The sequence below is a fragment of the Panthera onca genome, chromosome B1 (assembly GCF_046562875.1).
Source record: "Panthera onca isolate mPanOnc1 chromosome B1, mPanOnc1 haplotype 2, whole genome shotgun sequence".
In the NCBI taxonomy this organism is placed as follows: Eukaryota; Metazoa; Chordata; class Mammalia; order Carnivora; family Felidae; genus Panthera; species Panthera onca.
In genome coordinates, this window is record NC_138342.1 from 185,798,639 (window position 1) to 185,814,351 (window position 15,713).

Below are 15,713 nucleotides of genomic sequence, written 5' to 3' on the forward strand. Positions count from 1 at the left end.
CTTTTAATTCCCTTGCCTTTGGGGATGTGTTGAGTAAGAGATTGCTACGGCTGAGGTCAGAGAGGTCTTTTCCTGCTTTCTCCTCTAAGGTTTTGATGGTTTCCTGTCTCACATTCAGGTCCTTTATCCATTTTGAGTTTATTTTTGTGAATGGTGTGAGAAAGTGGTCTAGTTTCAACCTTCTGCATGTTGCTGTCCAGTTCTCCCAGCACCATTTGTTAAAGAGACTGTCTTTTTTCCATTGGATGTTCTTTCCTGTTTTGTCAAAGATGAGTTGGCCATACGTTTGTGGGTCTAGTTCTGGGGTTTCTATTCTATTCCACTGGTCTATGTGTCTGTTTTTATGCCAATACCATGCTGTCTTGATGACGACAGCTTTGTAGTAGAGGCTAAAGTCTGGGATTGTGATGCCTCCTGCTTTGGTCTTCTTCTTCAAAATTACTTTGGCTATTCGGGGCCTTTTGTGGTTCCATATGAATTTTAGGATTGCTTGTTCTAGTTTGAGAAGAATGCTGGTGCAATTTTGATTGGGATTGCATTGAATGTGTAGATAGCTTTGGGTAGTATTGACATTTTGACAATATTTATTCTTCCAATCCATGAGCAGGGAATGTCTTTCCATTTCTTTATATCTTCTTCAATTACCTGCATAAGCTTTCTATAGTTTTCAGCATACAGATCTTTTACATCTTTGGTTAGATTTATTCCTAGGTATTTTATGCTTCTTGGTGCAATTGTGAATGGGATCAGTTTCTTTATTTGTCTTTCTGTTGCTTCATTGTTAGTGAATAAGAATGCAACTGATTTCTGTACATTGATTTTGTATCCTGCAACTTTGCTGAATTCATGTATCAGTTCTAGCAGACTTTTGGTGGAGTCTATCGGATTTTCCATGTATAATATCATGTCATCTGCAAAAAGCGAAAGCTTGACTTCATCTTTGCCAATTTTGATGCCTTTGATTTCCTTTTGTTGTCTGATTGCTGATGCTAGCACTTCCAACACTATGTTAAACAACAGCAGTGAGAGTGGGCATCCCTGTCGTGTTCCTGATCTCAGGGAAAAAGCTCTCAGTTTTTCCCCATTGAGGATGATGTTAGCTGTGGGCTTTTCATAAATGGCTTTTATGATGTTTAAGTATGTTCCTTCTATCCTGACTTTCTCAAGGGTTTTTATTAAGAAAGGGTGCTGGATTTTGTCAAAGGCTTTTCCTGCATCGATTGACAGGATCATATGGTTCTTCTCTTTTTTTTTGTTAATGTGATGTATCACGTTGATCGATTTGCGAATGTTGAACCAGCCCTGCATCCCAGGAATGAATCCCACTTGATCATGGTGAATAATTCTTTTTCTATGCTGTTGAATTCGATTTGCTAGTATCTTATTGAGAATTTTTGCATCCATATTCATCAGGGATATTGGCCTGTAGTTCTCTTTTTTTTACTGGGTCTCTGTCTGGTTTAGGAATCAAAGTAATACTGGCTTCATAGAATGAGTCTGGAAGTTTTCCTTCCCTTTCTATTTCTTGGAATAGCTTGAGAAGGATAGGTATTATCTCTGCTTTAAACGTCTGGTAGAACTCCCCTGGGAAGCCATCTGGTCCTGGACTCTTATTTGTTGGGAGATTTTTGATAACCGATTCAATTTCTTCGCTGGTTATGGGTTTGTTCAAGCTTTCTATTTCCTCCCGATTGAGTTTTGGAAGAGTGTGGGTGTTTAGGAATTTGTCCATTTCTTCCAGGTTGTCCAATTTGTTGGCATATAATTTTTCATAGTATTCCCTGATAATTGTTTGTATCTCTGAGGGATTGGTTGTAATCATTCCATTTTCATTCATGATTTTATCTATTTGGGTCATCTCCCTTTTCTTTTTGAGAAGCCTGGCTAGAGGTTTGTCAATTTTGTTTATTTTTTCAAAAAATCAACTCTTGGTTTCGTTGATCTGCTCTACCGTTTTTTTAGATTCTATATTGTTTATTTCTGCTCTGATCTTTCTTATTTCTCTTCTTCTGCTGGGTTTAGGCTGCCTTTGCTGTTCTGCTTCTATTTCCTTTAGGTGTGCTGTTAGATTTTGTATTTGGGATTTTTCTTGTTTCTTGAGATAGGCCTGGATTGCAATGTATTTTCCTCTCAGGACTGCCTTCGCTGCGTCCCAAAGCGTTTGGATTGTTGTATTTTCATTTTCGTTTGTTTCCATATATTTTTTAATTTCTTCTCTAATTGCCTGGTTGACCCCCTCATTCTTTAGTAAGGTGTTCTTTAACCTCCATGGTTTTGGAGGTTTTCCAGACTTTTTCCTGTGGTTGATTTCAAGCTTCATAGCATTGTGGTCTGAAAGTATGCATGGTATAATTTCAATTCTTGTAAACTTATGAAGGGCTGTTTTGTGACCCAGTATATGATCTATCTTGGAGAATGTTCCATGTGCACTCCAGAAGAAAGTATATTCTGTTGCTTTGGGATGCAGAGTTCTAAATATATCTGTCAAGTCCATCTGATCCAGTGTATCATTCAGGGCCCTTGTTTCTTTATTGACCGTGTGTCTAGATGATCTATCCATTTCTGTAAGTGGAGTGTTAAAGTCCCCTGCAATGACCACATTCTTATCAATAAGGTTGCCTATGTTTATTGAGTAATTGTTTTATATATCTGGGGGCTCCGGTATTCGGCGCATAGACATTTATAATTGTGAGCTCTTCCTGATGGATAGACCCTGTAGTTATTATATAATGCCCTTCTTCATCTCTTGTTACAGCCTTTAATTTAAAGTCTAGTTTGTCTGATATAAGTATGGCTACTCCAGCTTTCTTTTGGCTTCCAGGAGCATGATAAATAGTTCTCCATCCCCTCACTCTCAATCTAAAGGTGTCCTCAGATCTAAAATGAGTCTCTTGTAGACAGAAAATAGATGGGTCTTGTTTTTTATCCATTCTGATACCCTATGTCTTTTGGTTGGCGCATTTAATCCATTTACATTCAGTGTTGTTGTAGAAAGATACGGGTTTAGAGTCATTGTGATGTCTGTATGTTTTATGCTTGTAGTGATGTCTCTGGTACTTTGTCTTACAGGGTCCCCCTTAGGATCTCTTGTAGGACTGGTTTAGTGGTGACAAATTCCTTCAGTTTTTGTTTGTTTGGGAAGACCTTTATCTCTCCTTCTATTCTAAATGACAGACTTGCTGGATAAAGGATTCTCGGCTGCATATTTTTTCTGTTTAGCACACTGAAGATATCATGCCAAGCCTTTCTGGCCTCCCAAGTTTCAAAAGAGAGATCAGTCACGAGTCTTATAGGTCTCCCTTTATATGTGAGGGCACGTTTATCCCTTGCTGCTTTCAGAATTTTCTCTTTATCCTTGTATTTTGCCAGTTTCACTATGATATGTCGTGCAGAAGATCGATTCAAGTTACGTCTGAAGGGAGTTCTCTGTGCCTCTTGGATTTCAATGCCTTTTTCCTTCCCCAGTTCAGGGAAGTTCTCAGCTATAATTTCTTCAAGTACCCCTTCAGCACCTTTCCCTCTCTCTTCCTCCTCTGGGATACCAATTATGCGTATATTATTTCTTTTTAGTGTATCACTTAGTTCTCTAATTTTTCCCTCATACTCCTGGATTTTTTTTATCTCTCTTTCTCTCAGCTTCCTCTTTTTCCATAACTTTATCTTCTAGTTCACCTATTCTCTCCTCTGCCTCTTCAATCCGAGCCGTCGTCATTTCCATTTTGTTTTCCATTTCGTTTAAAGCTCTTTTCAGCTCCTCGTGACTGTTCCTTAGTCCCTTAATCTCTGTGGCAAGAGATTCTCTGCTGTCCTGTATACTGTTTTCAAGCCCAGCGATTAATTTTATGACTATTATTCTAAATTCACTTTCTGTTATATTATTTAAATCCTTTTTGATCAGTTCATTAGCTGTTGTTATTTCCTGGAGATTCTTCTGAGGGGAATTCTTCCGTTTGGTCATTTTGGAGAGTCCCTGGCATGGTGAGGACCTGCAGTGCACTTCCCCTGTGCTGTGGTGTATAACTGGAGTTGGTGGGCGGGGCCGCAGTCCGACCTGATGTCTGCCCCCAGCCCACCGCTGGGGCCACAGTCAGACTGGTGTGTGCCTTCTCTTCCCCTCTCCTAGGGGCGGGATTCACTGTGGGGTGGCGTGGCCCGACTGGGCTACTGGCACACTGCCAGGCTTGTGTTGCTGGGGATCTGGCGTATTAGCTGGGGTGGGTAGGCAAGGTGCATGGGGGCTGGAGGGGCAGGCTTAGCTCGCTTCTCCTTAGGTGATCCACTTCAGGAGGAGCCCTGTGGCAGCGGGAGGGAGTCAGATCCGCTGCCGGAGGTTTGGCTCCGCAGAAGCACAGAGTTGGGTGTTTGCGCGGAGCGAGCAAGTTCCCTGGCAGGAACTGGTTCCCTTTGGGATTTTGGCTGGGGGATGGGCGGGGGAGATGGCGCTGGCGAGCGCCTTTGTTCCCCGCCAAGCTGAGCTCTGTCGTCCGGGGGCTCAGCAGCTCTCCCTCCCTTTGTCCTCCAGCCTTCCCGCTTTCTGAGCAGAGCTGTTAACTTATGACCTCCCAGACGCTAAGTCGCGCTTGCTGTCGGAACACACTCCGTCCGGCCCCTCCGCTTTTGCCAGCCAGTCTCGGGGGCTCCGCTTGGCCGGCGAGCCGCCCCTCCGCCCCGGCTCCCTCCCGCCAGTCCGTGGAGGGCGCACCGCCTCGCCGCCCTTCCTACCCTCTTCCGTGGGCCTCTCGTGTGCGCTTGGCTCCGGAGACTCCCTTCTGCTAATCCTCTGGCGGTTTTCTGGGTTATTTAGGCAGGTGTAGGCGGAATCTAAGTGATCGGCAGGACGCGCGGTGAGCCCAGCGTCCTCCTACGCTGCCATCTTCCCTCCCTCCTCTGGTTTCATTTTAGATTTGACACATGAGGCAAAATTTATATCCGTGCTGAATTTTACTCAAATTATAAAATCATCTTTATTGTTTTCTAATGTCAGTAAAATGTTCATAAATGTAATTTTGACCATATGTCTTCACACATTTATCATATTAAATACTTGTTCTTAGGCTCTGGGTACATAATCTGCTAGAGGGGCAAAAATCTTCACAATATACAAATAAGAATCATAACATATTCTATTATTTATAAAATTATAATTAAAAAAACACAGAGAAGAAGATTTTGGAAAACTGTGCCTAATAGTTTGTTTTTATATTTGTGGCAATTATTTTCATGTAACAACCAGTGTCTATTAAAGGGCATTCTGGAAGGCATTCTGACAAAGTTAGAGTGGAACATTGCTTGTTTTCACCTGACTGCTAATAATCAAATTCCAGCCAGTCTGCACATTTTGTCCAAAAGTGTCATTTAATTGTCTATCAATTATTTTCTATGGTGTTTCCCCCCCGTAGTTGTAGTTAAGCTTATTCCATTTTTTTTTCTCACTTAGAACTTTTCCTGCTTTTCCGTGGTTTTCTCATACCATGGTAGTCAAGTTAATGTTATATAACATCAATATTTCTTAGCTGCAAATCCAAAAAACTGAAAGTAAGACTGACAGTGAAATTATTAACAGAAAATTTAAAAAGTGGGAATTACTCTTTTAAGCAAAATGATTAAAAATAAATAATTCTGTACCCACTATAAATATCCTTCAAAGTAAACGTGAAATAAGGAAATTTCCAGAAAATTACAGTGAAGAGAATTCCCCACTAGTAAATAGATACTACAGGGAGGTCTTCAAGCAGAAGGAAAATACTCCTAGATATAAATACAGAAAAGAATAAAAGTGCTAAAAACAAAAGAATGGAAAAACATGTTATTTAAGCACTATCTAAAAGATTTCTTGTGTAGTTACGTCAATGTCGAACAAGATCTATTTTAAGGCAAGAAGCATCACTAGAAATGAGAAAAGATGTTTTATAATGAAAAAGTTAATGAAAAAGTTAAAAAGATGTTTTATAATGAAAAAGTTATTAACAAAAGAGTTAATAAATCAAAAATTGTATGCATCTAACAATATAAGTTCCAAACGTATACGGAACAAAGTGGCAAAAGTAAAAGCCAGAGTGGAGAAATCCACAATAAAGATTTTTAATACTCAGAACTAAGACCAAACAGGAAAAAATTTCAGTCAGCACATAGAAGATCTGTAGAAGTTATTAAGAAATTTGACCTAATAGATATATATGAAGCACTGTAACACAAAATAAGATTAGAATGCATTGTAATGCACAGATTCTTTTGAAATTCACACGAGCATTTATAAAAATGTATTGTAAACAAACTTTATTGTAAATTGGACTAGAAAGAAAATCTCAAATGTTAGAGTATGATAATTCAAAATATTCTTTGATCACGATGTAGTTAAACTGGAATTCAGTCATAAAAGATGACTAGAAAATGTCCATATATTTGAAAATAAAGCTATAAATTACTAAATAATCCACAGGTCATGGAAAAAAAAAAACCAACATAAATCAGACAATATTTTGAACTCAATTATATTTTTTAAAAAATTTTAAAGTTTGGTAGAGTAGACAAAATTGTGTTTAGACAGAAAGGTATTACTTTAAATGCACATATTAGGAAGAAAAGAAAGGCTAAAAATTGATTATCCTAAAGGAATTAGGAAAATAATATCAAATCCCAAGAAAACAGAAGAAAAACATAAAGAGCAGAAACTAAATTTTAAACTCTGTGAAATAGTAAATAGGCAATAGAAATGTTAAACAGTCAAAAGTTGGTTCTCTATGAAGACAAATAGATTTGATAAACTCATCATAAGATTTAGTAAAATACAAAAAAGGAAATAGAAATTAACGATATCAGGAATTTTTAAGAATACCTTAAAAAAAGATACATCACTAGAGATACTACTGCAGATATTAAAAAGGTAAAGAGATACAAATATACCAATATATTTGAAACTTTAGAAAAAATTGGTTCACTTTCTAGAAAAATCCCTGGAAAAATAAAACTTGCTAAAACTAACAAGAAGCCTATTTGACTAGCTTACATCTATTAAATTATTAAACCGTTAGGGAATTTTCACAAAGAAAACTCTAAGCCCATGTTCCTTGTCCCATCTATGAATTCTTGAAATTATTAGTTGAAAGAATGGGAAAGTAAGAAATAAAGCTCAGTATTTACAGACAACATAATCAAAGAAGGAGAGAAAAAGGGAGCAAGAGAACTGAATCTGAAGTCCAATACGAGACCAACACTATGTTCAGTCATTTGATTTATGGCACAGGTAACAGTTTAATTGAAAAGAATAACCTTTTAAATAAGTGGTGCAAATTCACAAAAATAAACTCAAAATGGATGAAGGACCTGAATGTGAGACAGGAAACCATCAAAACCCTAGAGGAGAAAGCAGGAAAAAACCTCTCTGACTTCAGCCGAAGCAATTTCTTACTTGACTGCAGTCTCACTATCCGCAGTTTCGTGATCCATGGTTTCAGTTTCCCCGCGGTCACCTGTGGCCTGGAAGCAGGTGTACCTCCTTCTGAATCAACCTCAGAACGTAAACAGCTGCCTAAGGCTGCATCCCAGTGCGCCTGCGTCTTTGACCTCACTTCCGTTCGTCCTGTCCGTGTTTTATCATCTTACAGATTCACAAGAAGACGGGTGAGTACGGTACAATAAGTTGTTTTGGGAGAGAGGCCACATTCATGAACTTTCATTGCAGTACATTGTTATCATTGTGGTATGTTATTATTAGTTACTGTTGTTAACCTTACTATGCCTAATTTATAAATTAAACTTTGTCATAGGTGTATACGTAGAGGAAAAGGCATATATACATCGTGTTTGGTACTATCCACGATTTCAGGCCTTTACTGGGTGTTCTGGAACATTTCCTCCACAGTAAGGGGAGACAACCGTATTGGCCTGATGAGTGAGAGGGCAGAGACACCTGATTGGTTTGTTTGTGAAAAACATGCTTGTGGGAAAGTTGTTATTCAGGCACAAACCAGCTCTGGGAAAGGCAGTCTCTTCCGGGGTCTTAATGCTCCCAAGAGATATCAAAACGTTATAATATACAGGGAAAAAAAAGCATAATTAATACACATACCAAAGTGTGGACAAGGATGTGGAGGAACTGGAATTCTTATACACTTGTGTTGGAAATGTAAAATAGTACAATCTCTTAAGAAATGTGTCAAAAATTCCTTTATGGTTTAAACATCTACCTAGTGTGTGACGCAGCGATTCCACAATTAGGGATCATGCACAAATATTTGTGCATGCATATGACATGTATAGCTGGTATATTTGTGAGAGCCGATATTTTGGAAACTAAACGTGTATCAACACATGAATGAATGAATGAATGAATGAATGAATGAATGAAGGTATATTCATATAATGGAATACTATTTGTTGATACAAAGGAGCAGCACATGAATGTGCCTGTGAATGAGCAACAACATGAATGAATCTTGTAACAATTATGCCAAAAGAATCCAGTGCATATCTTGTGTATATAATAATACATTTTTATATAATTCTGGAATTTATATACATAAAATATATATAAAATTCTAAAAAATGCATTCCAATCTATGGTGACAGAAAGACATTCAGTGGTTTCATGGGAATGGGGTGAATGTTGGGGAGATGTCCATGGGAGGCAGATCTGGTAACTTTTTGAGGCGAGGCATTTGTTTGCTATTTTTGTCGTCAGATAGTTTCCTGACCGCTGGTTGTATTAGTTTCCTGGGGCTACTGTAGCACGGCGCCACAACAAACTGGTTGGCTTAAAGCGACAGAAATTTATGGTCTCTGTTCTGGAGACCAGAGTCCCAAATCAAGGAGTTGGCAAGGCCATGCTGCCTCTGAGGTCTCTAGGGGAGGATCCTTCCCTGCCTCTTCCAGTTTCTTGTAGTCTTGGGTGTTTCTTTGCTTGTGGCAGCGTCTCAACAATCTCTGTCACCATCTTCTCTGTGCATCCGTGTCTTTTGCCAAATTTTCCTCTTCTTCTAAGAACACCAGTCATATTGGAATAAGGCTGACCCAATTTCTCATATTAACCAAATACATCTGCAACTACCCTATTTCCAAATAAGGTCACATTCTGAAGAACTAAAGGTACAGATTTCAACATAGGTCTTTAGAATTTGACCAACACATGTTTATTTACAGACCCACAACTTACCAAATTGTATACCTGAACATGTTTATTGTGTATGAATTAAACCTTAAGTATCTGTTAAAATTGTTGAAAAGAGACTTATAAATGAATATATTAGGCCAAGTTCTAGATAAGAATTTTTTAAAACCTAAAAAAAAAAAAGCTGAGTAAGAATATCCTGTGTATCCTATGGAGGAAATTGAAAAAAAAAAAAAACATGTAAGACACACAAGAGGAGTCAAGCCATTAGAGGTTCCCTCAGGACAGAAGAGAAGGCTGTCGGGAAGACAAAGCATCATGATTTTATCCACAGGGTGTCCATTACATGTGTGATGTGTAGCAGGCTTACTGCTTAAAAGATACTCAGCTACAGTGGGTCATAGGTAGCACTAAGTTTTGAAAGTACAAAATAATAGCTATGTTTTCAAGATGTAAAGGTTCATTTTTAACTCCATGGAAATGTGTTTCAAATAGGTACCCAGGGGAAGGAAATAGGAGCCTTGGCATATTTAAGTGTCTTTACAAATTAACATATTTGAATGTTAATTAAAATTCAAATAAACACATTTAATTTAAATAGAAGAGTAAACATCTTAAAATCAAACTAGGCCACAGTGGCTATTGAAATAATTTTCATGTGAATTTCTGAATGTGTTTTAGAAATTGGCAGAGTGGAATTTAAAATAATTAAGGTAAGTTTTTTATTTGATTCAAAAAATTTTGTTGGTTTTATTTCTTTTAGTAGGGTACATTCAGAGACTGAAACATTATTGAATGGAACTTGATTTAGTATGATTTTTTTCTTACACGGAACAATAGAAAAATAATTTTAAAAGTCCATTGTGTCTTGTGGTGTAAAACATGTTGAAATTTGTATCTGGATTCAATTTCTAGAAATACTTGAAATAGGGGGAAAACTGCTCACATCTGAAAATTGCTGGATTTTCTTTTCTTTTTCATCATTATTAGCAATATCTGCCCATTTACAATTACCAAGCCCTTTACTACCCCTTCAAGATCTCCTCTGTTCTAGTTTTATGATGTCCCTCCTAAAATCTTTGTGTATCTACTAACCTAGTTCCTGGTCTGGTAGTGAATTTATTTTGCAATTTCAGTTGGCCTGGTCTGGGTGAGACATTATCGAGTCTCCAGCTGTATTATGAGTCAGGAGTGAGGTCTTGTATCCTGGTCTACTAGTATTGAGCACAATGTGATGGCCAAGGATAGATTTTCCCATCCCTCCCCACTCTGGAATGAATTAAAGCCAAGGGGATGAGTGTTGTCTAGTTCTCATTTGGTTGGAGGTCTAGTGGAGAGCCATGCTGAGCTGGTCACTGAATGAGTGTCTGTGGAACATCCTTCCAGGTGCCACTTTCACTGGACAAAAGTCCTGTGAGGGTTACATGAGGGTAAACGGGAAAAAATCTGTTTCACCTTTATCAGTCTTATGAGACTAAATTTTAGAGTCAGCATTATTTTCTGTTTCTAGTTCTTCTAAAGTTTAGTGATCATCAAAGTCAATTTGTTCCACTTCTTATTCATTTACCAAAGGAAAACAATCCTTGGGGGCTCTTTTAAGATTACATTAAATGTAATTACCTAGTTTCAAGTGAGAAAGACCCTAATTACTTTTGAAAGAAGGTGCCTGAATGATCTACCTTGAACCTGCATCCAATTTGTTGTACTCAGACAACCACCAAGGAAAACATTCACTGACAGAAATACAGTGGATAGTCTAATTTGGTATGCAATGACTATTTTCAGCAAGGCTAATTCCAGCCTCATCTTTTGTCAAAAAAAGACTCATCTTTTGTCGCTGACAGAGTGGGTCAGTCACTATATTTATATTCCTCATTGGCACCTGCTATGTTCTCCACTGATAAAATCACCAGTAGAGGGGCACCTGGGTGGCTCAGTCGGTTAACCGTCCTACCCCTGCTCAGGTCATGATCTCACCACAGTTTGTGAGTCTGCGCCCCAAGTCAGGCTCTGTGCTGACAGCCTGGAGCCTGTTTCAGATTCTGTGTCTTCCTCACTCTCTGCCCGTCCCCCACTTGTGTGTTCTCTCTCTCTCTCTCTTTCTCTCTTTCTCTCTCTAAGTAAACATTAATAAACAAAAATCACCAGTAGATAGCGAATATTTACCATGCATAATGTGGTTTTAAATGTAATATTATAGGGGCGCCTGGGTGGCTCAGTCGGTTAGGCGTCCGACTTCAGCTCAGGTCACGATCTCGCGGTCTGTGAGTTCGAGCCCCGCGTCAGGCTCTGGGTTGATGGCTCAGAGCCTGGAGCCTGCTTCCGATTCTGTGTCTCCCTTTCTCTCTGCCCCTCCCCTGTTCATGCTCTGTCTCTCTCTGTCTCAAAAATAAATAAAAACGTTAAAAAAATTAAAAAAAAATAAATGTAATATTATATTTTATCTGCTTTTAAAAGCAAGTATGCAAGCTAACCTATTTGTTATTTTCATTAATTAAGAAATTTAGGTACAGAGAACTCAGGAATTCGTGTAAACAAAACACAAAATGCAACCAGCCCCAAAACAAAGAAAATTTTATTGCAGCAAATACTTCTATAAAAGTTGCAGTTTAGTGTGAAACTATGATTAATGCCCGAGTTTGCTGTATAGTAGCTAAGGAAGTTGTCTGGTGGGTTTTGTTTTGTTTTTGTTGGGTCTGGTTTGTTGGTCATCATTAGGTTTCTAGTCCTTGTCTATAAGAAATTGAAAGATTTTTGTTTTTCTTGTACTTTTGCTTGTTTCTATCGTTTTTATTTACCCTTTCTGGTTCAGTCTTGTAGACTGGTTTGGTCTTAAAGCCAGCAATCACATATGAGAGTATGTCTGCATGATAGCAAAGGCATGACTTTTCTTTCCTTTGAGTATTAACCTTAATGGATCTTATTTTCGTTTCCTTTTTCCCTTAGGCGATGTTCTGAGTGCATACTTTGAAATCTACAAATCCTCTTGCAAAACTACATGTGTCTGCTTGGAAATCAAATCTTCCCTCCCCCAGTCTTCCCAAGATAACCTCCGGAATTCTATCAGAAGTTATAAGCCAGAAGTCTGTGCGCCAAATTCATTCAGCAGATGTATTCCTATTACAGTGATTGTTGTGAGTTGTATTGTTTGGTTTTTACCTCTGTACTATTTTTTAATTGATTAGCTCTTAAAAATAGGGACATTTCATACACTAACCTGGCTTCTTTTGAAAATTGTGAGATTTGCCAACTTGGAGTTCACTTTCTACAAGGCAAAAATACTCCAGAGGTGAGTAATGACTGTCCATTTAGCCATAGCAAGTAGATATCAGTTTACCGTAGATTCCAACAATCATGATTTTTCTTATCTTGGCTCGTTGCATTCATATATTGCTTGCCTGGTCCAAGTAGCCATTTGAGAGTGTAATGCATGATAAATATGCATTCAGAGAGTGTATACATTGGAGGACCATGCTTGTACTCATGGCTACAACTTGGCTCAGTTTCCACTAAATGATGCATCTGTTTGATGGACAAAGAAAATCAGTGCTCTGAGAAAACCTCATTTATATAGCTCTAGACTATTAAAATTCAAAGCGTTTTACCTGTATAAAAAGTAGCTATTTAGTAACTAGGAAGGTGAATATGGATTAAACATATATACATTCCTATTACAAGACAAAATGACCTTAAAGCAAGATGTGAAAATAAAAATGTAAAGCTAGTTTTAATTTGCCCACTGTGACTGAAATTTGTTTTTTCTTACTAGTTTATGAACACAAGTTTACTTGCAAGTACACCTTGGCTATTCACAGCCACAAGCCAGACTTTTCTCTCTCCTGTGCAGTATTTCTTCTGCCGTTGGCCATGTGTCAGAACCCATCCATGCGGAGGGCAGCAGTACTGTGTTACCTCTGAGTCTCAGAACTGCAGACCAAGCCATCACTGCATCAGCAGGGATGGAGTCATAGCTATCTTTCTTGCTCCCTGGTCTGCCTCGGAAGCTGCCCTTTGGGGTGATAGCTGAACCTGCTCAGGTGGGCATGTCGTGCCCACCATCTTCTTGCTGTGTCTCTCTCAAGCTTTCGTCTTTCGATTTATCCCAGTTTTCAGCTCTCCTTACTCCAAATCATCCCATAAAATCTAAACCCTCCCAACCCCACACCTTCCACTATTACCATTTCTCAAAGCTTCAAAACACAGCTCTTTCTCAGGAGAAGTTTTTACTAAATACCCCCTTGTAGGCTTTAAACAGGATTTAAATTTTAAAACGATTTTTAAAATTCTGTATAATTTTTTTAATATTTTTAAGTTTTATTTATTGATTTTTGAGAGATAAAGAGAGAGTGAGCAGGGGAGGGGCAGAGAGAGAGAGAGAGAGAGAGAGAGAGAGAAAGAGAGAGAGAGAGAGGCAGAGAGAATCCCAAGCAGGCACTGCACTGTCAGCACAGAGCTCATTGCGGGGCTTGAACTCAGGAACCATGAGATCGTGACCTGCCTGAGTCGAAACCAAGATTCAAATGCTTAACTGACTGAGCCACCCAGGAGCCCCAAGTTCTGTATAATTTTTAAAAGCATTTCCTGCTTCATCTTTACCATTTCCCTAAGGGACATGGGAATGTGGCTGCAATCTTCATGTGCTCTGACTCTACCTTTTTTGTTGCTGTTGGGTTTCCCAAGAAACCCAGCCCCCAGTCTGCAGTGGCTCTCACTACTACTCATCTTTCAAAATAATGAGTTTGGTTTTAGTATTCTCCTTAGGTGTCACTGATGTCATAAGGGGCCTTGAGAAGAACTCCGTGAAAAGAGATGTCTCAAGTGGAGGAGAAGGCAATGTCATTGAAGTTAATCACAAGTGATGGTGATTCAATCTTCCTGTAATTATTATTAGTTTCTTGAATAAAGAGCCTTCAGCTGAGAGAAGCAGAGAAAAAGAAAACTGTGATAATGATCCTTTTGTAAGATCAGAACATTAGGTAAAAATACAACTTTATTTTTATCAAGATGGCATATACATAGAAACCTCACATAATCCTTGATACTTCATGTAGCTGAGGAAGTAAAATATGCCAGTTTAGAAAGCATTTCACTTCAGTGCATGTTTTCAGTATCTGTTTTCATCTAGAACTTAAATTTCTTGAAATCAAGAAGTGGGTAATTTCTTGATTTCTTCAAATCAAGTGGGTAAGCAGGATATTAGCTCAGATAATTTAAGGAGTGGACTTTAGGCAACCCTGTTAACATTTCTGAAGACTATTTTTATTTACAGCTTTATAATAGAAATTTGGATTGACAGAAGCACTTCATTTTTAAAAATCTAACTTCTACATTAATGATTTTTTCAGTATTACAAATTAAATTTTTATTTGAAAAATTTAGTAAAAGCGTGGTGGGGCATTGTAGTTAAGTGTACACCACAGAAAAATGCTCTCTGCATATCCCACTTAAAGATCAAATTTGAACTTCACTCAAAAATAGATGACAGTTATTAATTTTATGAACTAATAATTGTGAAAATATTTCCCATTTATATAGTTGTTCTATTACATTTAATTGCTAAAGTACATGTTCTTGGGAACATATGAAAGAGGTTGTAATTTATGAAGAAAAACTAAGATAATTATCCCAAAGTCACATAGAAAAGCATCTCTTTAATTTTAGACATCATGTGTTAAAAAAATGAGTAGTTATATTCACATTCAATGTATTAACTTTTTAGAGACACTTTTATTATTTTTGTATTTTCTTTCTCCTCCTTCCAGGCAAATTCTTACCTTCACTGGCTATCCAGCTGTTCTCTAGTCAGTATTCTTATTTATTGCCAACAGCTCACTTACTTGATTCCAAAAAAAGATAATATTTAATTGATAAATTTAGTAGAGGAAATGGACTGGCTTAGGAGCAACCGGTGGATACTAGCCACACCTTTAGAGAGTTAGGATGCCTTTTGCTTCAAAAAAGCTGTGGCCAAGAAGCAGGGAAACTAGTCCATGGTCAGTATCTAAGAAAATAATGCCTAATAAGTTTCTTCTTAACTAATAATTAACCATCTTGATGTGAATCTGAGGTAGAGTAACTTTAAATCAATGCTACACTATGGTGTATGATAGGGGTTCCTGAGTGGCTCAGTCCATTAAGCATCCAACTTCAGCTTGTGTCATGATCTCACGGTTTGTGGGATGTATTCTCTGTGCTGACACCTTGGAGCCTGGAGCCTGCTTTGGCTTCTGTGTCTTCCTCTCTGCCCTTCCTCAGCTCGTGCTGTCTCTCTCTGTCACTCAAAAAATGAATAAATGTTAAAAATTTAAAGTGAAGTTCTGCTGTATTGACAGTATTGGATCCTGAGCCTGGGTATGTCTGGGAGTTGTAATTGACAATCACCCACCCCCTCCCCCCTCCCACCCCCACAGGGCCGCTCTGCTGCTTTTCCCATCTCAGATTGAAAGCCCCACCAAATAAAACTCATTGATAAACAATGCCATATACAATTACTCCTCAGTAATTTATATTTTTCTAAAAATTTGACTGTATTCCTTTTGTATTTAAAATCTTTATATGTAATAATTAAAATAGAAACAAAAGTCAATATTTTCCTGAATCTCCATTT